The sequence below is a fragment of the Euleptes europaea genome, chromosome 6 (genome assembly GCF_029931775.1).
Source record: "Euleptes europaea isolate rEulEur1 chromosome 6, rEulEur1.hap1, whole genome shotgun sequence".
Lineage (NCBI taxonomy): Eukaryota > Metazoa > Chordata > Lepidosauria > Squamata > Sphaerodactylidae > Euleptes > Euleptes europaea.
The window spans coordinates 53,957,761-53,984,116 of NC_079317.1; the positions used below are offsets into that span (position 1 = coordinate 53,957,761).

Below are 26,356 nucleotides of genomic sequence, written 5' to 3' on the forward strand. Positions count from 1 at the left end.
TATGACAATATTAGCATGGTTTCCAGAAATAACTTACTGAGGACTATAAAAGTAAAAGTAGCTGTACCATCAGGGTACATCAGGGCACCATCCAAATGGTTGAAGGCCCTAAGAATGATACTCTTTCCTGATGGACAGCAGCTCAGGGAGAAGGGAGGCCCAGAGCCTTGACAAAATCTTCCTTCCTGCAAGAAACCATTGGAGGCAGATATCCACCAACCACTGTTAAGACAAACAAAAGAACGCTGACTTTCTGTAAAAAAATGGCGATGATTGCACATGCTTATTTTAGTAACTGAAGAGTCAAATATTAACGTTGGTCAGATTTTGTGAGCACGTAAACAACTTATTGCTGAAGGCCAGCCACATTTTGTAAAAGAGGATATAAAAGCATACTGAGAAAGTACTCCTTAAAGAGTCACAAGTGGTTTCTGAAAAGGGAACCAATTGATGTTTCCAAAAGCGCTTCAAGTGTTTTTCCCCCATCACTGTTCAATTACCATCCCCAAAACTAAACCTGAAGCACCAGAATGTAGAATTTCAGCTTTAATAGGATTTGTTCCTGTAAAGCAAAAAGATGGCTGCACTACTGGGAGTAGTAGCTAGCTGTTTGCAAACTAGCATACTTTCCATCATCTGTCTAATGAAGTATACTTGTTTTAGGTTATACAGAAAAGAATTGCATAGAGAGGTAGAAAGCAAGCAGTAAAGAATAACAGCTTCTCTGGGAGCTGGTGGCTGACATACCTCTCTAAAGAATTTTGGATGTTATCTCTTCCAAATGTACAATTACGTAGCATCTAGACAATGCCTACATTCAGATACTGCTGTACAGTTTTCTGAGTGGCACACAAATCTAGGTTCCAAACGTTGGGCCTTTTCGTAACTAATAAAGCTGCCAGATATTTTATACTTCATCTAAATAAATAAATATATGGGATATAGTGCACTATTAAGTACAGACTAGGGATCAAATCAGATAAGACACTGGGGAAGTCTGTGTTTCTAGCTCCCAAGTGTTTTGAATCTGTAAACAGCAGCCCAGCCATTCAGTAGCCCAGTTCAGATTAGGGCCATGGTGTGAGGGAAGGGGAACATAGAACTATTTCCCCAGCACAGTTTTCTTGACCTGGAATGACCATGTGGCAAATAGCAATAACTAGAATAGAAGATGTAAGACACAAAACAGTCTTCAGACTGAGGTTCTGATCTTTCAGTCCACCAGAGCTTCATGATTAGCACAAGATACAAGTGTCCAGCATAGGGTGTGTCTCTTTCCCACCATTACCATGATCCCTGTGTGTCTCTACATATACCATTATGGTTAGGGTTGCCAACCTTCAGGTACTAGCTGGAGATCTGCTATTACAGGATCTGATCTCTTGCCGATATAGATCATTTCACCTGGAGAAAATGGCCGTTTTGGCAATTGGACTCTATGTCATTGAAGTCCCTCCCCAAACCCCGCCTTCCTCAGGCTCCGCTCCAAAAATCTCCAGATATTTCCCAACCTGGAGTTGGCAACCTTAAGTATGGTACAAGGGAGCATGTGCAAGGGTGAGATAGATAGGGAAGGCTCTGCTTGCAAAAATCACCACTACAATCCAGCCTTGATTTCTCTCTCACACACAATCTCTATTAAAAAACCTGTTTTCCACTTTATTAGCAGCTTGAACCCTGCGCCGTCCCTCTTGTTGTGCTGCCAAAAGCAACAGACCACAATGGAAAAAAAGATTTCCAAGCTTGTTCTTCCATTAAGGAACCCCCCTGACAAGCCTCTCCATTCAGCCCAGTGGCATTTGCTATATCAGCAACATGAGGACACTGGACAGGATTGTGAAATCTTCTCTCCGCTGCGGTTGTCAAAACCATCCGCCACTAGACAGGAAGACTAAAGAGCTTGTTCAAAAGGCTGTTTCTCAAGAATTTCCTGCGACCCCTCCTTTTCCCACTTCCCACCCTCTATCAGTATGAATGCACTCAACTCAATCAATGAAGCATCTCTTATCTGAGATCTTGGCTTACCTCCAGCTGCAGCTCATGCTGGCTTTCTCCAAGATTTTCCCCAATTCTCTGTTTGTTTGTGATCTTTAATCCCAGTTACCATGTATATAGGGTTCCACTGAGAAAATGAGCTTTATCTAAATGTGGTCTGTATAATTGCAGTAGATTAATAAAATCAGGTTTGTTTTTTAAAACCCTAACAAGCAAAGTCACTGAGATATACTGAAATTGTGCAGATCCACAAAAATACTGGAAGTGAAAGCTCAAATCATACCTAAACACAAAATTACATGAACCCCCCCCCCAGCTGAGCAGTCACCTCTCATTTGAAGGGGACACTTCTGGGATTTCTCTGTGAGCGTGTTTGCAAATCAGATTTAGTAAGATTTGTTTAATGCTCACAATACATGACATCCAAGGACTGCTCACTTGCTGACATTGAAAAGATGCTATCTACAGTGTCTGTACAGCCAGTGACTAAACACAAAGCTTCAGACTCCAAGACTCCAAGCGCCCTGCTTTTTAAGGGAGGGAGAGGAGAAAGTATGTGAGGGGAAAATTCAGATAACAAAATGACCAAGGAAAGAAACTGAATGAAGTTATTGCACTACAGCATTCCCATGCGCACGCACAACAGTCAGTGTGAAAAGAAGCCAGTTGGACTCTGATCCTGCGCTGAGAACAAGGGTCATGGTAGTAGAGTGGGCACAAATCATGTTCTCGACATTATAGGATGGCCTGAAGGGGGTTCCTTTCTTTTTAACAACATCATGCCTAGGATATTTTGGCAGGTTTGGCTGCTCTAGCCATGACAATTCCAGAGGGGTAGCTGTGGTGGTCTATTGCAGCAAAACAAACAGAAGTCCAGTGGCACCTTAAAGCTTCACAACATTAATTCCAGCGTGAGTTTTCGTGAGCCAGGGCTCACTTCCTCAGATGCAATGGGATCGCATCCAGTCTTTCAAGGTGCCACTGGATTTCTCTCTTGTTTCTGTAGTAATTGCCAAACTTCTCCCAACCATATGGACTCACCTCTGCACAACAAGAGGCTATTGCAATAGGAGCAAATGAAGCTGTTTTATATAAAAGCAGACCACTGCCCACCTAGCCCCATATTGTTCACTCTGGTGGACTGAAGGTCTCCAGGATCTTAGCAGACATCCTGCTCAGTTCTGTGTTAATCCAAGATCTTTTTTTGAACCTGGACCTTTTGTATGCAAAACTTGTGTTTTACCACTGAGCTATACCCCTCTTCAAGTCTTCAGTCAGGTTTCCTATCCCTATTATTTCCCCTATCTTTTACCATTAAAGGCAAACAAATGCAGGAAAACATGGCACAGAGAAAATTAGTAATGTCTAATTTAAGTATCAATGTAGGCATCCAATAAATCAATTTTAATTGCAGTCTACATTGCTGGCCTTTATTTACTATTGATGTAATAATTTCCTTCGTTTGTGATTACCGTTCCAACTCAGAGCTGTAACATCTATGAAAACTGAGGTCACCCCGTGACACAAGATAATGCTGCCTACTCTGTTATCATGGAGGTTTAAAGTTCAATTCCTTGTTTGAAGTCCTGTGTCAGCAATAATAAAGTCAGCCTCCTTTCAAAGAAGATGGAGCTGAACCAACCTCTTATCTCAACTAAAGAATATCAAGCAGAAGCTAGTTGTAACTTTGCAAAACTTTTATTATAATTAGAAACATTTGAAAAATTATTTCAGTGGCAATCATGTTGTCTTTACACAGTGACTGTTGTTCTCCGTGTAGTTAAGTGCATTGATTCAGTTGATCTTAAAGATCTTCAAAATAATACAAGGATCTGTACAAGCTTTTCAATGCTCCACAACCTTAGACTGGTTGTTTTAAAAAGTGTGTGTGTGTGTGTGTGTGTGAGAGAGAGAGGGGGGGGGCTATGATCTAAATGCCCCTTTGTATTTTTGGCAGATTGGTCAGCTCAGCTGATTTCAGTGGTATAGTTAATATAAGATTGTGCCCATGACATTCTGGGAAGAAGGGGCCACAAATGGAAGCCGTCCAATTGAAATATAAAAGCCAGTAGTTAACCAGCTGTATGTCTGACACCATACAGTACACATGGATCCCTTTACAGCCAAGAGCAAAGGAAACAGTCTTTTTATTAACAACACTGGAGATTAATTTTAGTTGATGAACAAAGTAAATGAAACTATCCAGACTGGTCACTGTTCACTTCCTGGCCCATTTTTAGTAGGCAGAAGATGTATTTAAAATATAACACTAAAACACATACAAACAACAATGTAGATTCCTGTTACAATTATTTTCTTTTCAATTTAGGTTTTTCTAACCCATCTTGTTTCCTCAGGTTCCATACTTTGGTTCAAATCCTTGTTCATACTGAAAACTGCTCTTCCTCCCTTTACCTTCCCCGTTTTTATTAAAAATTGGGCCACAATTGCTTTGTATGTTACCAAGGGTTTTATCTTGGAATGCTTGATGGTGACTCTGGCAAAGCAAGTGCTTACATTATTTTCATATACTCTTGTGTCTGTGGATGACTTTGGAAAAGGTGCTTGCCATACCACTATATCCAATCAAAGGCTGTATTGCAGAAACATTCTGCATTTCATGCTGAACCCGAGGCTAGTTGTATGTACTAAGGATTCCAACAAAAGGGTTTCAAGTAGTGACTTGCAGAGTACTGGGTACTGACCCTTTAAACTTAGTCATGCTATCTTGTGGTTTTGCATTCATAAACACCACCCACAGTCAATTATCAGCCTTCTGGAAAATATTTAAAGAAACCTCAAGAGTCACACGGAAGCTTAAACAGAGAGATGATCAATTCAAGGGGAGCATCACTGAGGTCTTTAGACAGCTGTTAGTCAAACATGTTCAAAGAATGAAGCAGAGCATACAAAAATTACAGGATCACAGCTCCATCTGGTCCAACATTCTCTTTCCCAGTACTATTACTCTCCAGAAACTCAAAGACAGGGCATGAATATGGTAGTTGTCAACTTATCTCACAGTGGTAAGTAAAAGTTATTTGTACCATATCACACAACCCTCTCACCCTTCCTTCCTTTCTATTTATGCTTAGTGTACCCTCAAAGAATCTCTTGAACTTCATTATCCCCACTAGCTAATACAAAATGGGCATGTCAAAACCACTTAGGTATAAATCCAGTCTCTGTCAAATATAGATTGTTTTAAAAACTGAGCCTTGTTTAATGCAAAAGCTCCTTTGTACCTGCTCTAGTCTGCAATCGAAAGAATAATATGGAAGAAAGTAATCTGTTTCCAACTAAGTAGAGTGAGTTTCAGTTAATAATTTAATACCAGTAAAATAGTAACATAATTTAGTAAATCTGATTGCCAACTAATCAATTAGGGTTAATGCAGATTATGTTACTGAAGAATTTAGGGTAGTCTTACTCTTCTGGGCCAAATAATCTTATATAATCTAAATTGACAAAATCAATTTTTAAGGTTTTTGGGAAGAAAAATAATTATTGCACTGTGGCCAAAGTAAAAATGACTTTTCCTCCTTGTTGCTTTCTGAATACAAATATATGCTGGTATCCTAGTGCTACACAAAAGGCAATTTCCCAACAACTTTGACAAAATAGCTATGATACTGAAACAATGAACATTTTGCTAGACAACATATAAAGCGGATAGACTTACATCCAGAGAGAAAATTAATAAGGCGTAAGAATGTTGATAGTTTCTATGTTTTAAAAATATAGTAAAATGGGTGACAGATCCTGTTATTCAACCCATCTGCCAAGCTGGGAATTCTAGTTTTCTATATTTAATAACAACAAAAGGTATCAGAAATGTTTTACAGTTGTAAATGCTTTTCCATCTCATAGTTGGAGATTGTGCTGTTAGGGTTACTAACTACAAGTTGGGGCCTAGATTTTTCCTGGAATTACAGCTTATCTCCAGAGCACCGTTCCCCTGAAGACAATGGAAGGTTTGTAGGGCAGACTCTAGCATTACACCCCTACTGAGTACCATTCTCTCCCCAAACTACACCCTCTCTAGACAGCATCTCCAGATCTCCAGGAATTTCCTAAGCCAGAGCTGTTGCAACCTTGTGAGGTACAAATTATTGATAGGGGACAGAGTTACCAAGTATAGCCTGGCAACCAGCAGGCATCTGGGGAGGGAAGTGGTGGGGTACTGTTGGATGCCCATGTGATGTCATTTCCAGGGAAAATCCGGGAATGAAATCACACCTCTCCAGCAATCACCAGAAACATTATGGTAAAACCATCACTTCCAAGTTTTTCCTGAAAGTGATGTCACTCTGTTGCCTGATAGCGATTTGAAAAGATTATTTTTCTCCCACTGGCCACAGGAATGGTGGCAAGAAATGAAAGCCGGGGGTAGGAAACTGGCAGCTGTAGGAGGGGATGTTTCCCAATTCTGCTATTCTAAGAAAATTTAACAGATGGACCTGGGACACCTCATATTTGTAATATACAGGGCCAGATTGGTCATCATGGACACATTGAAAGTCATGGTAGGTGGATAGCCGTGGGGGCTGCATCTCCCAAACCTCCCGGCCCAGCTAGCTCTGGGGGCCCCAGCCAAGCACAGCAGGTGCTGAATGGTGGGTGGTTGCACTGCCTAGGCAAACTGTGCAGTGGCCACCACCAAGCTCAGCTTGGAGAAGCTGCACAGTGGCTACCACAGGGCAAGTTGTAGGGTCAGCTCAGGCAAGTTGCATCATGGCCACCGCCAGGTTAAGCTGCATGGTGGCAAGCACTGGGCTTAGCTCTAGCGGCAGTTACCAGGCTCAGTCTGGGCAAGCCATGGGGCGGCTATCGCTGATAGCCGTTGCAGAAACAGGAGAGCAGAGCAGCTGTTCCCTCCATGAGGAGGGCATGGCCCTGTCTACCTCCTTTTGACCTCTCAGTCCACACGTGGTAACATATACGCAATACTTGCTACTCTTCCTTAAATGGGGTTGAGTTGATCATCATTTAAAAGCAACAAAGCCCAACTGCCTAAACCCGGGCGAGACGAAAGCAACGCACCCTGCCTCAGAAAAGGGTTAAGCCCAGGTCAGGCACTCCACTGTAACGGTGGCCCTCCCTCTTGTGCAACCAAACCCAGACGAATTAGACGCATCTATGTACCTATGTAGCGGGAGGCGGAGATCTCTCCATGACTGACATGTGCTCTGGCCTATCGTAGGCACCCACTTTTACAGTCTGAACCAATAAAAAAAGATAAGGAAAGTAGTGGGGGCGATAAAGCCCTAGACTCGATTAAAACGTTCGGCGAACGAAAGGCGGAGTTAAGAGATTGACAGACTGCGGCGGCCGCCAATAGCAAACGAGAAACTCCTGCGGAAGTGGCCAATACGCGGGGAAGGTAGAGGTTGGGATGGAGGCGGGGGTGGTTGTCAGGGGACGGGAAGGAGGTGCCGAAGGGAGGAGGAGGGAGGAGGAGGAGGAGGCGGCTGCGGGTAGCAGGTGAGAGCGAGTGGTCGGGCCCGGGAAACGGGCCGGGGTGGGGCTGGGCCCGTTGAATGGGGGGCGGCGGCGGCGGCAGCAGGCGAGAACCTCGACTGGTTTCCCCTCCGCCACCCCCGTCCTAGCAGAGAGAGCTGAGCGACCTGAGGGGAAAGGCCCGGGCTGTGGTGTGTGTGTGTGGAGGGAGGGGGGCTCCTTGCCTCTCGGAAGCTGCGGCGGGGTAAGTGTAGGAAGGAGGTGGGCGGCTGAACTCCGGGAGATCCGGCGTGTGGGGCGGGGAGGGGGAGGATTTTTTTTGGGGGGGGGTGAGGCGGACGCCAGGGGGAGCGCCGGTGTGGGGCTGCTCGGAGGCGAAGCGGTGGCCGGGCGGGGGAGACCCGAGGCGACGGGGGAAAGTGCTGCCGGGGAAGAGGAGGGGGGTGGCGGCGGCGGCGGCGGCAGTGGTGTGTGAGGCTCCGCCGCCCTTTGCGGCCGGAGGGAACGGGAGCCGCCTGCTCTCGAGCCGGCTCCTTAAAGTTAAGGAGGACCCCGGCTGAACCCCAGCATGAACCTGGGCAAGGAGCCAGCGGCAGAGGAATGCAGGAAGATCAGGAGTCCTCTGCCAAAGGAAAGAGGTACGGGGAGAGAGAGGCAGATGCAGGAAGTTGGGAGGAGGAGTGAGAGGCGGATCGCCGAAGGTACCGCGCTGTTTGAGAAGGGGGGGATGGATTCTCGGCTGGGAGACTGGCCCTTCCCCGGCTTCGTGCGCGCCAGAAAACTGAGCTGTCTTCTAGGCCCCAGATCCCCCGAGTTGTAGGCACTTCGAAATGCACGCGAGCAAGTGGCTTGCTCTCCTTAGAACTGGCTTGTATTTTATGCTATTTCAGTGCTACTTGTTTGAATGAATTTTTTTTTTTTTTTTTGCTGAGCGTTTACTTTAGAGCCGCAGGCTGGTGGAAGAGTGGAGAATTATTCCCAGTGGGTAGCCGTGTTAGTCTGTCTGCAGTAGTAGAAAAGGGCAAGAGTCCAGTAGCACCTTAAAGACTAACAAAAATATTTTCTGGCAGGGTGTGAGCTTTCGTGAGCCACAGCTCACTTCTTCAGATATCTGGCTCACGAAAGCTCATAACCTACCAGAAAATATTTTTGTTAGTCTTTAAAGTGCTACTGGACTCTTGCCCTTTTCTACTAGTGGAGAATTAGTATGCGACTGGAGACAAGAATTGTTGTACCTTACCGCTGTGCTTTATATGAAATGGATTTGGTATACGATGGGGCTAAGTCGAGGTGGTTTAATTTCAAAGCGTTTCCATGGGCGAGGTGGTGGTCTTTGTCAACATGACTGTGTCATTCAAGGGAGAACATCTTTTGTATCGTGGAGAGAAACATAAAACAAGTGAATGGGCTTTTCAGTGGGTGGCTTTATATTTTAATGTAAATTGCAGTTGCTGTTCAATTATATTGCTTGATTTCATGGGTTAGTGAATATTGCATATATAGCCTGAAATCACTGAATGTACTTATGACTCATCAGATGCTAAAAATGTTGAAGGCTAAATGTACTGTCTCAAAGGGGTTTAATGAATTTACATATAATCGCTTCTTTGACAACTGTCTGGTACTGTGTTTTGCAACAGCATTTATCCGTAACCCCTTAATCTAACAGATTTATGTAATCTGTTTATTATTAATGTTTTAGAAAGCTACAGAAAATATTCTGGCAGAACTTATTCTGTTGAATGTGTGGCCTGTCATATCTTCCAAGTCTTCTCCCCCACCAGTAGTTAATTCAGCCTGCCAATGTGGGGCATTTTACCAAGGGTTGCTGACTATATGCAGTAAACTGTTTGTTTTAAACTTTTGGATTCACCAAATTGTGTACTTAATTTCTAACTCAAAACACTGCTATGGAGTTGGATCTGTAAACTAAACCACAGTGGCATTTGTTTCTGGTTAGTGTCTGCTGCAAAAGTGTACATGTTAAGCACATTTTTGGCTTCCCAGATTGTTGTGTAATTGAAATCAGGGTCAGTCTTTTAAGGCCATCTGCTTTTTAATGTGTTTGACATAGAAAAAAATAGTGCTGATCAGTGCCATTTTTTCCACTGGATTGTTAAAACTGTTTCCCCCCCATTCCTTCACTTCTTGGCTATTCTTCATGGAAACGCTATACTGATGACATCACAGTCATGTGAGTGAAATACAAACAGAAGTTGAATAGAGGAAGGATGCGTAATTATTACCTATGTCTCTTATCAAATGGTGAGACAGGCTTCCTTAGTGTGAAACAAAGTATAGAATGTGTTGGATGAAAGGGGGTTAAGTCCCAGCTCTGCCACACACAAAAGGTTTTGTACAAACAATAACAAAGTTTCAACGGGTGGTGTAATGAACACTTCTGTCAGTGAAACAAGAGCTCGTTGGCATAAATCATTTGTGCTATTAGGATGGAAAAATTAGCTATTAGGATGCTATCAGTGATGGGAAAATGTGTTCCTACTTTGATGTGGTGCATCTTTCATTGAAGTAAGAATTCATCCAGAGAAATGTGTTATATATACCACTTAGATTGTACTCCTACGCAGGTCTACTTAGAATCCTACTTGGGTATACTTTATGGGCCTTACTTCCAGGAAAATGTTTTTAGGATTGCAGTTAGTTGCCTTGGAGAATGCATTGGTATAAGTGGCTTCCAGGTATGTTATGCAACAATGTAATATTGAAGTCCACAATGTATTTAACTTTTAACAAGGATCTTTTATACCATGTGTTAAGCTCTAATTTCAAAAGATGGTCTGATCTAACCGAGCAGGTGAGTCAGCAGCAGTTACTAGACTGCATCCCCCCACTTCAGCTACAGCTGTGTATGTTGTGACTCAAAATAATCAACTTAAATAAAATAATAGCTGTTCGATGTAATCTGCACTCAAGTTCTTCGGAATACATTTATGAAGTAGATGCCTTTGAAAATGACAGAATATGAAGGGGTTTTATCTCACTTATGTATGAGCTCAAAGTTGTCTTGCTCTGAGCATGTCTTTATTTTCAACATAGGTATTAAAAATTGACCTTTAAAATACAAGTTTATTCTTAATAAAAAGTTAGTTTATGCATGGACTGGAGGATCATGTATGATCGACATAAAAAATGCCAGGTTTTCAGTTTCATGGCAAAATGTCATATTAAAACCTTGTTTACTAACTAATAATTAATTAAGGGTTATATAATTACAAAAATATGTAAATGCTATAAACCACATCCAGGGCTTTCACATCAGAAAAATTTGACTAGCCATTTATGCTTTGGAGCTAGGTAAAGCTAAAAATGATTTATGCATTGAGAAATCAAGGCCTTTAATAAAAGAATGCATATAACTATTTGATGACTTACCTGAGCTGGAGTCTATCACTCAAGGATTTATAGCCTGTAAGAAATATTTACAGCCCAGAAAAATGAATGAAGTTTTTAAAACTTGTCAAGTTGATTGAAGGCAGTACTTACTTGTGAAAGGGCAAGTGGCTATTCTCCACCCTATTTTAACCTAGTTCATGTTCACCAGTGAGTAACTACTTGATAACCTCTTCAAAGCACAAGAGTTTAGATTTGTTGTCCCTTGTAGTATATGGTCTCAGATGATATGACATGTTGTATGCATTCTCCTTTGTTTCATTGTTAAAGCAGTGTAGCTAAAAACTGTATCTAAAGTGATTGTTAAGTTCAAAGTTGCACATGTTTATACTACAACTTGTATGATCATAAATCTTTTCAATTGTATCTTGAAATATTTTAATTAAATCCAGAGACTTCTTGGAAAATCTTGGCTATAGATTAGTCTAAGATGTAGGATCATCATTTCCAAACCAATAAAGTGAGACTTCAGCAATCCAAATATTTATTAGCAGGAAGACTTTGAACATGCATAAAAGGGTAACATTTCTCAAAAATGTAGTTGTTCTTGGAAGAAGAATTTATGATTTTTGGATAAAAAATTATCTTAAAATTAGTCTTTTGATGACTTGACCTCTTGCTCACATACTTGGGAGGGCCTCTTGGTAAGCTTTAACTGAATGTACTGATGGAAGTGCCAGGATTCTAGAGATGAAAGCTCTATAATGCTGAACTTGTTTTTGCTAGTCCTATGGTAGATGTCTGCTCTCTGCAGATTGTGTCTTGACAGTGTGCTACTTGTGTCTGGTCGTGGGCATGGGGGAGAAGGCTATAACGGGATGCCTCTCTGTGCATCCTCATCCACGTCTGAGGTGGCATTTACTTGGGAGGTCTGATGGAGAACCTTCTATTGAGTTGCAGGACTAGTACTTCTCAATACAGCGTCTGGCTTGGAAGACTGATATGTGTCTCTACAAGTTTTAAAAGCATGCTGACTTAGGGCCAAGCTACACAATACAGTTTTTGGTGAGTCAGCTACACGCTCTCCAGACCCAGCTTCCCTTTCCCAAAGCCACTTCACAACTGTGGGAGATATCATTTTAAAAACTGGTGGGGACACAATTTGTCTTGGAACTGCAGCATGTCTGGAGGAGGTGCCCAAATGAGAGCAAAATTGAGGTGGGTTGCTCCAAAGGGTCATCTGCCTGATTCTCCCATCCCCCAGTTGTCTGAAGTGACAGAATATCAAGGAAATTGATGGGCGTGATTGTTCCAGTGAGAGTTCAGAAAAGAGTTCCCACCTTTTCCAAGACATGGAAAGGCAAACAAGCCTCAGCTCTTCACTATATTTGACTAGGGATGCTTGTTTACAATCACAGGGATTAACTGAGCCAAGTGTTTTACCAACCCCCTTTGCTTAACTGTAGTTAGTTGATTTTGTTATTGGTAAGGTCTTACCATAGGGTTACAGCAATAAAGCAGGTAGCATTTGATCATGTGTATGTACAAAGTTAGAATTAAATCTTCAAATGTGGTTGCTTAGCTGCTACCCATGACTATATAAACAGCAAAGGTTTGTGTGACTACTGTTTTATTTGTACATTTAAAAATAGTTTAGTAATTGAGAAAGTTGTGGAAACTGGTTGCACTGAATTGTCATGACAAATTGTGCTTTGTTCATGACAGTCATGAAATTGCTTATGTATTCTCCTTGGACTCTGGGTGTGATTGAAAACTTCTGGGATGTTGCAGATTGCTGTGATTTGTTTAATGCAGACATGTTTACAAATTGGAGCCTGTTTCCTCCCCCCATCAAACTGGAATTCTAAGTCTTGATTTTATCCTTGCTTAGAATCCTGCTTTGTGTTTTGTGTGTGGGGAAACAAACTAAACTGCCTGTATTTGCACCTTACAGAGAATTAGCCTTTGAGCTAAGGTTTTTGACATTGAATTCAGCCATAAATGCCTTTGGGAACTTGGGTTAGAAAGCATCTGAATTTAAGTGCTGCTGAATACATGACCAGTAACTTGCAGATGTCTTGGATGGAGGCATGTGACAGAAATGGGCTACAAACTGTCTTGAGCGTTCTACCAGTCTGGAGGAAGGTAAAAAGAAATTTACTAGTAATGATGATTCTCTTCAGTGCTCTTGATTCCTTTATGAGGCATCTGCCAACTGGTTCAAAAATTGTTGTTATATTCATAGCAGATTAAGCCTTGAAAGATGGATTCAGAAGCTTTCTAAGCTATGAAAACGGCTTCCTTCTGTCAGTCATAGCAGTCAGTATGGAGCAGTAAGGGGGTAGCAAGGAACTTGTGTGTATTTTACTGAAAAATAGTCTCATATTACAGTTTGAAGGTGTGCTGCTTAACTTCTACTTCCTGTCTTTTGACTGTTCAAAACTGTCCTCCAAGCTGTTTTTCTTCTGGGATGCTAAATCAACCCCTTTGTTTGGATGACAGTTATTCTGTAAATTGAATGCTTGGAATTGTGTTAAATGCTTAGTGCATTATTATTGTTAAATTATTTAAAGATGTTGGGGCGGGGTGGGGGGATCTGGCTATGTGGCTTGTCTGTCTATTTCAGCCATGCCCTGTTTTGCTTCCTGAGTCTGTTTTCATGGGAGTGTTTGGGTCTCGATGGCAAATATCGTGCACTGTCTTTTTCTCAGACTGTTTGCCTCCGCTGTAGCCTCCCATTCACCCCCCAAATATGGGGAAAATATTAACTTGAAAAAACGAAGCTTTTTTGTTGTCTTGGTCTTGTTGGGTGAGGGAGAAGGCATGCTGCATGATTTGCCTCACAGTGTGGCCTTTACTATTTTGCAAAATGCTGATATTCTTGCACTGCTGGCTGGGAACTGTGGTTTGATCCTGTAATTTCTGAGCATGTACTATCAATAAATGCCACCAGCTAATGAATGCCTCCAGCTGTACAGCTGTGAAAGCAGCACATACTCTAATATAGCTGATTTTTAATGACACGTGACATGTCTATGATGACCCATGAGCACCCCAGTAATCTAAGCAAATAGTGAGCACACATCACCTGCATTACTGAATACAGCCACATCATAGATGTGGAACTATATGAACTGCTGTTTGTTTTGAATTTCAAACAAATCATTGAGGCAGTCACATAAAGTTGGGCAGCAAGTGGACACTGTGAAGAAGGTTTTCAAATGGCTATTTTCCCCTCTTGCATAAAAATAGAGTTCCTACCTCTGCTCTGTAGGAAAGGAAAAGCAACTGCCTCCTCCCTTGGCACTCCTTCGATTCCAGCTGCTAAGGCTGCTTTTCAGTTAAACAAAACCAGTTTTTAGGAAAAAGAAGCCGACTGTGCCTAGTAGTACCTCTTAACGTCTCTTAAGTTCATCAGTGTTTTGGCCAAAAAGTTAATGTTTTGCATAGTCATCTGAAACCTCTCACAAAAGAGTAATAAAACAATAGTTTGTGTTATGCTTTGTTTTGTTAGAGGTTTGAAATTGGGTCTTTTGTAGCTGCCATTTTATAGTAAATTTCATAAGTGAACAACGGTAAACGTCATTCTGCATAATTCATTTTTATAACTTGAAACTCTTTAAATTTTGCCCCAAAACAAATAGCTTGCCAACCAAAAACCTTACTGAGGAATCTTTGCTGGCTTGGCTTCTTGCTGAGTCTCTTTTGTTGTTTGGAAAGAGCTGGGCCAAATTGTCTGGAAAAGTCACTAAATCAATGGGTTCTTTTCCCTCGTGCTAACATAACTGGTATGCTTTTGGCTTCAATTTCTATAATTCTCTGTCTGGAGAAGGTAAGCTTCATGGTAGGAAAGTGCTTTGGTTGCTGTGCATTTCTAGTTTGTGTAGTTCAATCAGTTGTCATCCTCACAATTCTGTGATGAGCTGTGTTGATGGACAGTTGATATTAAATATACTGCACTTTTGGATGGATTCTCTGGCTTCAGTGGCAATTTTTCTACTAGATACTTTAAATTGATACCAGATGTAGTCTTCTTGAAGAATAGAGGCTTACAGCCTGAAACCCTGTTTGCTCATAAATTCCATTTAATTCATTGCGAACTACGACCATGTTAGGGTGCACAGAGGAATGCAGTCTTAATTAGCGTAATGTTTAAGAGGGCCTTAACTAAGAAGACAGTAAACTTTGTGCATTGGCTTTTTACAAACTTTTTACTTTGGTTTTTATAGCAGATTTGGAACAACGATGGTTCCTAAGGAATCAAAACAGGGCTTGCATTTCAAATATGTGGATCCCTTGATGAAAATGGAGAGATGCATACCAGTTACAATATTTTAAGGTAGTAAAGTAGTACAGTACAAATGTTACAGACCACAAAATCATATTCAATCAAAGATCTAAAAGGCCAGGCTTCATTTTGGAATTTACTGTTCCAAACCATGATGGTCATAGACCAATTTCTCGTGAAACCTCTTCACTATTTAGATATAAGAATATGAGAGGAGCAGTCTGAATGTAACAATTATTTATGTATAATAGATATTTGCTTTTATCATGCCGACCTTTTATTTTTTAAAATGACATCAAAGGTGACATTGAGCTCCATGCTGGCCTTTTTTCTTTCAGACTTGAGTGGCAGCTACTGAGATCACTTTATAATCCCTGGGCCTTCATGAAACCACAGAAAACTTCTTAATAGTCCATAGTTTATAGGTAATGTTTTCTTTCCGGTTCCATTTTTGATTGTCTTATTCAGGGGTCCCCAGTGTCGTGTCCACCAACACTTTTCCTGGTACTCACCAAGTCTTTTTAGCAAGTGAGTGGGGCTGGGGTGGGTGGGTCCTGATCTGATTTGTACTCGGTTTTATTCTCTCTCACACTCCTCTTTCCTAGTCTGTATTTTTAAATTACTCCTCTTGTTTCCTGTGCACGGGCTTCCTCTGTGTGTTTGTCTCTAACTTCCTACAGCAGCCACTTTGTGGTTGTGCCCAGCACCCTGTGTCTGAATTCCAAAGGCCTCCACAGGCTAAAAAAGGTTGGGGAACTGCTCCCTGGCATGGTCAAGCAGGTGCAGACCTGTAGAAAAGCAGGCAATGGCTGACGAGCAGAGGTGGCGAGAGGAACATGACTGCACCTCAGAGGATACCTCAACAGCAGTGGGAAGATTCTCCACACTAGTGAAGACAGCAGACACTTGGGCTCAGTGCTCATGTCAACAATGGAGCAATCAGGGAGATGGAACAAGCTAGTGCTCCCAATCTTCATTTTCTGATCTCTCTCTCTCCCCGCCCCCACTCCGAGATAGCAAGTTGGCATTGCCATGCAATGTTAGAAGAAGTCCAGTCCCTGCAAAAGCAGGCTGCACCTTCCCCATGAGGGGGCCAGAAAAGCGATCATTTAAGGTCCAGATCATATCATCCCAGTAGATTGTTTAGATGGGGAAGCAAGGAGGATTCCTCAGATGGGGAAGGTTGCAGGGCGCTAGCCCTGGCTGGCTAAGGTGGCACAAAAAAAGGTGATCCACTCTTTTCACAGGAACCCAGCCCCCTCCTATGGGGTCTAAGGGGAGTCAAACAGTTCTTCTGATAAGGAAGAAGGGGAAATGTCTGAGAAGGAGATAATAGTCCCAGAGCAACCCAAGCATCTCTTTAACCAAGGGGACTGTCAGAGACTATTAGCCAAGGCTGTGATGCCATTAGAGCTCTGAGTCCCTAGAAACGGTGGAAGAAGAAACTAAATCCTAAAGCCAAACCTAAAGGATTTTTTCTGCAGATTACCTAGTGTGTAAAAAATAGTGCCATTCCAGAATTATTTGAGAACCAAATGAAAGAGGAATGGGCAAATCCTCTTTCTAATAAATAGAACTTGGTTTTAGCAAAAATGTTTTCTTCTTTGCCTAACCACGCTATGGATCTCTTACAGGTTCCATTAGTAGATGCTCCCGTTGTAGCTCTCCTTTCAGGAAGCTTGGTACTAAAGATGGGGATGAATCCCTATGTGACCAACTAGACTGTTAGATTATGCCCTCAGAAAATCCCATTAGGCCTCACCCTAATTGTAAGGGTTATCAGTCACATCGTCTCTGTTTGCAGGGGCTTCCATTGCTTGGGCTAGAGAGCTAGTTCAGCGGATTCTGAAAAACAAAATGACCAGGAAGGTGGCAGTAGGCTCCTTAAAGTGGTTGTATTTAAGGCTAATGCCACTCTGGACACACTGTGCTTTTCCTCCCATGTTATGGAGTCAGCAGTAGTGGCATGTAGAAGCCTGTGACTCAGAGCATGGCAAGCTAATTAGCATTCCAAGCATCCTTTCCATTTCAGGGAAATAAACTCTTTGGAGACTACCTGGATGACTTCCCAGTAGAAACCAGGATAAGAAGAAAGCCACACCTGGAGCATATAGGAGAGATGATAGAAGGCAGAACCCTTCACATTCCTTTAGAAGCCAGTGTACTCTGCTGGGCTTTGGGACAACCAAAGACGCCCCAACTGGAACAGAAACAGACAGGAGTATAGACAAGGATATTTCCAGTCCAAAAACAGTCAACCTCAGCCCTTTAATTCCAATAAGGGGAATAAGCCCCAACAAAAGAGAGCATGATGCCAGATCCCCACAACTGGGAGGAAGTGCCTCCCCCAGTGGAACCGGTCCAACATGGACCAGTGGGTAATGAACATAATAAAAATGGGATACACAATAGCATTCAAATGTTTTCAGCAAAGAGGCTTACAATCACCTTCTCTTCCCCACCCCACAACAGACACCTTGTGAGGTAAGTGGGGCTGGGAGAGTTTGGAGAGAACTGTGACTAGCCCAAGGTCACCCAGCAGGCTTCATGTGAAGGAGTGGGGAAACAAACCTGGTTCTCCAGATTAAGAGTCCGCCACTCTTAACCACTACACCACACTGGCTCCCTCGGAACATGAATGAGGTTCTTATATTAACACAGAACCAATCATTGGTGACATCTGACAAACTTGTTTGCCAGTCTTGCTTTGCTATTTCTAAATTTAACAATTCCCACATTCTTTATATGTGGTGGTGTTTTAATCTTGTATAATTGTGATGGTTCCCCGTGTAGTCAATATTCTGTCCATTAATGGTCTTGTAACCTGCAATTATAGTAAATTGTTTTCCTTCAGTTTCCTCAATTTCCTGTATTAGTCCTGACAATTCGACTTTCTCTCCAAGTTGCTGCAGTTTATCAAGTGCAAGTAGCTTTTTGACAATTCATAACTTTATAATGCATTGTAAGCCCTTGTTTCTTTTTTCTAAACTAAAAGGCTTCAGAAGCTATCGCCTGTCTTCACAGGGAAGGTACTCCACTCACCATTTTTAATGTTTGCTCTTTGTAGTTTGGGTGATTACAAGTGTGTGTAGTACTTTAGAAATAGCAACACTACAATAGAAATTTATGTAGACATTATAATAAGTTTGTTTTCAGTTCCTTTTTTAATAATTCCCAATGTTTTGCTGCTGTTACAACACATTGAATGAATATTTTCAGGAGTTTTTTCAGTACTCCCCAAAATTTCCAATTTTCCATTGGAAAAACTGGAAAAAGGGACTGGAGGGAAAGAAGGGAAAGTGTTTTTCCTAATTTTCGCAATTTTTACCTGGCCTTCACATTTCTAATCTCTGCAACATATTCTTAGCATATACAATTGTACTGTTCGACATAATATTCTAGAGCAGGGGTCGGCAAACTCATTAGTCAAAAGAGCCAAGTTCGGAGAGCCGCACTCAACGGGCCGCAGTTTGCAGACCCCTGTTCTTGAGCAGCGGTTCCCAAACATTTTGAGTCATGGAGCACTTTTCAGGAGATAAATTTGTCATGGAGCACTAATTTTCACCTAGCACCTATATAGTAAACCAAATGACAGTAGTATTTTTCTTTCCAATCTCTTCACAGAGCACCGGGAGATGTTTCATGGAGCACAGTTTGGGAACCACTGTTCTAGAGGGTCCTACAACTTTTGGGACTGACTGTTGGGACTATGCAGTGGGGTTGAGGGAAGGAGCGTTTGCAAGCTCCTTCCAATCTGAAGACTTGTGGAGTTACTTTTACTGATAATACAGAAATGACTTGGAGCAAACGGCATTGTATCTTAACATACTCTGAAATGATGATGACTCGTAACGCTTATTTGAGTTCTTGAAATGATGGCACCCTGCTTTCTTACTATCATAAGGGGCCTGACATGAATGAATGCGAAAGGTTGCAGAGTTCAGTTCAGAATTAGAGCCGCTTGGCTGAAGCTCCGCTCAAATGATAGCCTGTCATTGTGGCTACGCTGGCATTGGTGTGTACATTCCTTGTTTGAACATATGAAGCTGCCTTTTTATCAAACACCACTGGCCCACTTAACTGTAATGTCTGCTCTGGCAGTTCTCCAGTTTGAGTGTGCAGAGAATCCTTTTCTCAATACCTGCTTCCTAGCTCACATTACATACATTTTTCAGTTTTGGCAAGGGTTGAGCTTGCAGCAGGTGGTGCTACATAAACAGATGTAGTCCTATACCATTTCCTCCCCGTATGCCCTCTCTGGTGTGGTTAGGACTATAGCCTAACAGATTTCCCCCTTCTGCTCCCATTGCCTGGTCCTGTCGTGCTGTGACCCTCACAGCATTTTTAAATGGCCCAGGTTCACCCCTAAAGTGCTTATCCAAGCATTTTCTAAAGGGGTTAGGCAGCTTCAAACTGCAAAGTGATTTGCAACTATCAAGATGGTATTGAAAACTCGTTTCTGAAAATTGCTAATTGAGTCGTGCCATTACTTGAAAATATCTTTGGTTTGAGATAAATATTTTTCTAAGTGCAAAATCTCACGTACTTGAGGCGTTAATCTATTTATATCCTGCATTTTTAGCCCATAGCTTGCATTTGTGAATTAGTCATTCTCCAGCTAAATCTTAATCACACCTTGAGATTTTTTTTACAAATTAATTAAAATAATTTTAACATCTACATAGTCATGAGAGTGGTGTGAAGATAAAAGTATGATTTTTCTTGAAGGCAGACTTGTTCAAAGCTTTGTCTTAGAAATGTGGCCGCTAAAATTAATTGCTAAATGTCACTGATCTGGGTTTGAATGCACCATTGGATCTAATGCACACCAAGAGTCATGGCTATCTTTCAGAACAAGTGCTCTCCTGGTATCAAAGCATTTTGTGTTAATTATTGTTAATGGAGACATGTCCTGATAGAATGGGAAGTGAAATAATTGAGACACATGTATGTCTTCAGAAGAAGGACACACTCCTGTCAGGCATAGTGGAACCTCTGCAAAATGGCCACTGGAGCAGAAAATTGACCCATTTAACTATTGACATGAAAGCTTCTATGTGTTGGCATGGGTTTTATGGTAGATGAGGTTTGGAAATAAGATTGACTAGGTTACACTTAAGTGAATTTTAAATGGAAACTATGCATGCATTATTATGTAGAATGTTTTTGTTATATAATCTGCTATACTAAAGTAGTCTAGGCAGTTAAGTAACTGAACTTTCCATTGGTCTTCAAGGTAATGGCAGTGTCACTAGTTCACAAATTGAAAACAGAAGTAGGCTTATGTATACATGAAATGACCATTTATGACCTATGTTTGTCATGTGGAAGGAACAGGTGCCTTGTCTGGTGCCGTCAAAGTGACTGGAGCTTGCAGAGGCTGGCTACTTTAAAATTTGCCTTGACCCTTTCTGAGGAGCCACTGCCACAAACCCTGCATTCTTGCCCTGGAGCATACGGGCTGCATATATCTTCTTGAACATAACTGTGCTTTGCTCACTCTGGAGTAGCTGCTGTCTCAAGTAGGCGAGAGCAATGCTACAAAAGTAAAATCTCTCCCAAGCAAATGAAAAGTAGTACTAGCTAGGTCAAATGCTGGCTTCACTGAAGAAATTCCAACAGCAAACAATTCATCAAAATGTTGATGATGCTTGCACAGATTTCCATAGTTGGGAAAGGGTTGTTTTTTTTAAACTGAGGGCTGGATTTCTAGCCTAAAACTGTTCTGTTTGATAAAGCAGTTGCTAAATTAATGGGTTGTTCTCTAATGCTGGATGTACATAGCATATGTACCTGATAGTTGGTTCGTCGTTACCATTAGAAGTATGAAACAATATAGACTCCTGCCTGAGACCCTGGAGAGCCGTTGCTGGTCTGAGTAGACAATACTGACTTTGATGGATCAAGGGTCTGTTTCAGTATAAGGCAGCTTCATGTGTTCAATGCAAACTACTAACAGCGTAATCCCCTTCATGTTGATGCTTTTTTCTTTTTTCTTGACTTCAGAAAATTGACTTTATGCATAACATTAACAAGCTTCCTACATGAATGTAAGAAAAAAAATTCTCTGATGTAGGCAATCCATGGCATTTTCCAATACACCGCACTGCATAACTACCAGAAGGGGGGATCAGAACTCGTTTTGGTTGCATATTATTTTCAGCAGTAGCATTCTTCCCCTTTACCTCCCTTAGTCTACAAGGCAAATTTTGCATGTAATTGATAGTTCATGTTGAGTTCCTATGAGTGACTGATCAGAAGAGTTGACTGATCAGAAGAGTTAAATGCCATGTTAGGGAAGCCACTCAGTGGCTGGGAAATAACAGTATGCCGTTCATTTGTTTAAAACTTTAAATATTTATCTTCTGGAGTATGGGTTTCCAAACTTTCTTGGCAAGGTCTACTTCCAGAAATTCATGCTCATTCCACTTCTACCATTGGAGCGATGCCATTTTATCCTGTACTTCAGTAAAAAAAAAATTTGTATAATTAATGTAGCGGTACTACCGTATATATTCGCGTATAAGCCGAGTTTTTCAGCCCAAAAAAAGGGCTGAAAAAGCCGGCCTCAGCTTATACGCCTGTCAATACGGAGGAGGGAGGGGGGAACTTACCTCCGCCTTTTCTCGGCCGGGAGCGGCCTCCAGAGCCCCCTGCGGCCGCGGGGAGGGCGCTCAGCCGCCCCCTTCGCCTTCTCCCGGCCGGGAGCGGCCTCCAGAGCCCCCCTGCGGCCGCGGGGAGGGCGCTCAGCCGCCCCCTTCGCCTTCTCCCGGCCGGGAGCGGCCTCCAGAGCCCCCCTGCGGCCGCGGGGAGGGCGCTCAGCCGCCCACGCCGCCTTCTCCCGGCCGGGAGCAGCCTCCAGAGCCCCCCTGCCGCTGCTCCCACTGCCAGGCGTGGCCTGGGGGGGCCTCCTGCAGCTGCAGGAAGGCCGACCCCACCGGATCCGCTGCCAGGAGCCCAGAAGGTAAGTCTGCGAGGGGGGAGGGGTTGTAAGCCGACCCTCGGCTTATATGCGGGTGCCTAATTTTTCCCCATTTTTGGGGAGAAATTAGGCACCTCGGCTTATACGCGGGTCGGCTTATACACGGGTATATACGGTACATTTATATGAAGAAGCATTGCAACTGGTTGCATTGATAGGTACTGATCTATTCTTAGAAGTTCATCCTGGTGTTTACAAAACACAGTGGGCATAATCCAAAGCCTTGCATGTGCAGGGCCTTCTCACACTCCTTCTCCCTTGTGATTTGATATATCCTGCCCCTCCAGAAATCTGCTCAGGATAGCTCACAAGTAAAGAAGCAATACAGTAAAAAATAACAACAGATTATTATTAGTATTAGTACATTATTAGTATTAAAACAAGCCATGAAACTGCTCTCAGGCTTGAAGCAGAACATAAAAACAGCTTTAAAAGATAAAGCTTTGCAAGCCTGGTTTAAAAGAAATGTTTTGGCCTGGCACCTGAAGGACAATAATAGGTGCCAGGTGAGCCTCAACGGGGTGGGGGCAGCTTCATGTGTTCGTCAGTCATCATCTCAGGAAGGACCTTCTTTGGTAAGCAAGCAAGAAACAATTGCTTGTGGGCAAACATTTTTAAGTGGCCACAGACGTACTGATCACAACAGATCCCAGTCAGAAGCTGGGGAGCCCATTGCGCACTGGGCCATTTACAGGGAACTTGATCCCATCAAGATACTTCCCTCAGCATCAGTCTTTTCAAACTGTATGCAATTCGTCTGACACTTCGTTTCCAAGACCATCTGTCTCAATTGACATATGCATATAGATAGGCAACACCACCGCCAAGGCGCATGTGATTCGTCAGGGAGGCACCAAAGGGAGGAAGTTACCTACAGCAGAAAACAACGATCATTATGTCTTGAGCAGAGCAACATCTAACCTTTCTCAGAGCAGAAGACATCAGCAACATAGCAAATGTTCAAGCAGATTGGCTCAGCTGTGCCAGGCTGGACCAGGGGGAGTGGTCCCTTAGCCATGAAATATTCCAGTCCATTCAACATGTCAGACTAGCTTGCATAGACCTCTTTGACTCCCCAATCAAGACACCCAGACTCTTCTCGAGTCAGTGTCAACCAGCAGAGCAAGTGGATGCCCTGATATCCCATGACCATTGGGCCTTCAGTATGCCTTCACCCCAATACCTTTGATTCCAAATGTTCTGCACAAAATGAAACAAGAGAAGGCAGAGCTGATTTGCCTGGTCCCATTATTGGCCCAGGAAACCATGGTTTTCCAGCCTGCTGAAATTATCAGTTCAGCCTTCATGGAAACTTCCAGTGTCACCCAGCATGCTAACCTAGAGTCCTGTCTGTTATTTGGACCAAGCCTGGCTTCATCTGACTGGATGGAGTTTGAGTGGAAAGTGCTGACCGTACAGGGTTTCTCTGATCAGGTTGTTCAGACCATGATGTCAGTCTGGAGAAGTTCAGTTTCCAAAATTTACCACAGTCCTTGGAAGGCCTTTGTCAGATGGTGCAAGAGGAAACACCTGCAACCAGACACGTTGGATCTTTTTCAGATATTGTCTTTCCTACATGATGGGGATTTTCAAGATCTAAGTGCAAGTACTCTTCACCTGTCTCGAGCACCATACTTCCTTTCCTTTTACCTTTTATCCCTTAGAAGCTCCTTGATCAAGTGATCTTGAGCAGCATATATCTAGTGTTGGAGGGATATAAGGACTGAAACAAATCTTGCCACTGACAATGTAGCCTTGGGGTCCCTATCACTTAGTAAAAAAGGCATTATGTCAGTCACAGAAGCATTGGATTTGTATATTAAAAGGGGGGAAATATAGCACAATCGAAGTTCCTCCTAAGAGCGGCATTCCAAAAGGGCATGGGCTAATGAGTCAATAGAGCCAGAAGAGCAAGGGCAGATCCTGTCTGAGTATGGTATATTCAGAATTCTGCCCTGCATTACCATAGAAGGGTTAGCATTCAATCTAGCCAAGCAAAAAGCTCTACAGAGACGAGGAGTTGTTAGATAATATGTATAGGCAGGCAGACCACGTGGAGGGGGTATTCCGAAGAACTGGGATGAACAGACGCGACGAGCACGAAAAGTAGTGCTGTTATAATCGAGCTCTTTAATGTGCTTTTTAATTTTGGTAAAAGCTTTAGTTTTCCCAAGATCTAATAACATATCCTGCGAGAAGCCCAACAACGCCAGTTTTTCATCTAAGATTTTTTGCCATGAGGATTTAAAAGGGTCATGCTTCAGAGAAGCTAGAAACCCCTCAGTGCTAAAGCACAGTTTAAGGTGTAGTTTAAAGGCGGCCAACCACGCCCTAGCTTCAAGTGACATTTGGCCAAACTCAGAACGAAGAGTAACGCCAGCAACACATCGAGGGGCATTTAGGAGTTTTCGTAAGAACTGAAGCAGTGGACGATCTATAGATTCATTGATGACTGTAATCCAGATGGCAACACCAAAGAGGATAATTGGGGTAATTTTCAGGTTAAAAACCTGAATAGCCCCTGGAATATATTTGCCACCTTTGGTGCGAAAAAAAATTGACAATAGCACCAACCCCCGGTTTAATTTTGTTGGACACTGCTTTTTGATGGGCATTCCAATTTAGGTTATGGGAAAACAGAATGCCAAGGTAAACAAACTCCTTGACTTGGTCAACCTCAAAGCCATCTAATACCCAGCGAAAAAGAGGCATTTTTCTCCTCTTAGTGAAGATCATAATCTTAGATTTATGATGGTTTATTTTAAGACCTTCCCTAGAGCAGTACTCAGAAAAGGTTTGCAAAGACCTTTTCAAACCAATTCTTGTGCGGGACAGGAGAACTGCATCGTCAGCATAGAGCAGAATTGGGGTGGGATGACTTGCAAGCTTTGGGGGGTGGCAAAACTCTGAGAAATTGGTTGCCATATCATTCAGGTATAGATTAAACAAGAGAGGAGCAAGGAGGCAACCTTGTCTAACTCCCTTGGCCAGTTCAAAGGGCTCGGTTAGTTCTCCTTGGTTGCCACAGCGAACCTGAGCTGTGAGGTCAGTATGAAATTGCTGAATAAGCCATAGTACGGTAACCTCCTATCCATAGTAGAATGTGATAGTTTCAACCATAGCCTCTCCCTCGGGATGGTATCAAAAGCTCCCTTAAGATCCATAAAACCCGCATACAGGGTGCCATTTCGGGGGGAGGAATATTTCTCGGCTAAATGGGAGAGCACTAAACAGTGGTCCATGACAGACCAACCCCTTCTGAAGCCAATCTGTTCCCAGCCAAGGATATCATTACTCTCAACCCAGTCCAACCGCCTCTTTAAGCACCATGCTTCCATCAGTTTGGAGTGTACCATTTTTCAGGCACCCAGCAATGAAGAGATTTCTGAAGGGAGTTCCATTGTCTTAGCCTCCTACAATGCACAGGTTTCCTTCTTGGAGACTCCATGTTGTACTTCAGGCTCTGATTAATCCTCCATTTGAGCCTCTGAAGGAAGTTTCCCTGAAGTCCCTTACCCTGAAGGTACCTCTCCTGGTAGCAACAAGGCGAGTCTCGGAGATAGGTGCTCTTTCCATCAGAAAGGGTTTATGTATCACAAGGACATGGTGATCATACCACAGATCCCACCTTCGTACCTAAGGTCAACCCACCTTCTCACACCTCACAGCATCTATGTTTGCCATCTTTCTGCCTGAAACCTTCTCATCCTTGGCACTCGCTGGACTTTTGTAGAGCACTTTGGATTTATATCAGGAGGACTAAGCCATTTAAGAAGTCTGATTCCCTTTTTGTGGCCTTTCATCTAACAGTCAAAGGAGAAAAGTTGGTGGCTAAAGAACTGCATCTCTTTGGCATGTGAATCCCAGGGCTTTCAAGCTCCGGAGGGGATCATGGCATATTCAACAGAAGTGCTTCCGCGTCAGCAGCGTTTGACACAAATGCATCCATTGCACACACATGCAAGGCCACTACCTAGGCCTCAGCGTCGACGTTTATCAGGCAGTACAAGGTGGACTCTGTCACCATCGCTGAGCTTGGCATTTGGGCGGAGAGTTTTACAGCAAGCGGCTTAGTCTAACTGTTTTTTGTGTGTTAGTCCCTCTCTGTGTTTCTCAGTCACCTCCCTGAATCATATGAGCTTTGTAACGTCCCAAGCATATCAGTGCCCTCCTTCCCCTCAAGAGAACTGAACATTGGATTTATCATGAAGGTTCTTTCTTCTCGAGGGTGAGATCACTCTGGACCCACCTTAGCTGGTGGGTCTTTTATCTGCCTCTTA

The 26,356-nt window shown here is 42.8% G+C and overlaps 1 protein-coding gene across 1 annotated transcript in view; it reads left to right on the forward strand.

Annotated features, from left to right (window-relative positions):
• The first annotated feature begins 7,458 nt into the window (after positions 1-7,458).
• NUMB (NUMB endocytic adaptor protein) overlaps positions 7,459-26,356 on the forward strand; it is a 74,299-nt gene continuing 55,401 nt past the window's right edge. Inside the window, exon 1 of the mRNA XM_056851378.1 lies at positions 7,459-7,479. The gene's annotated coding sequence lies outside the window, so the exon portion shown is untranslated. The remainder of the gene's footprint in view (positions 7,480-26,356) is intronic.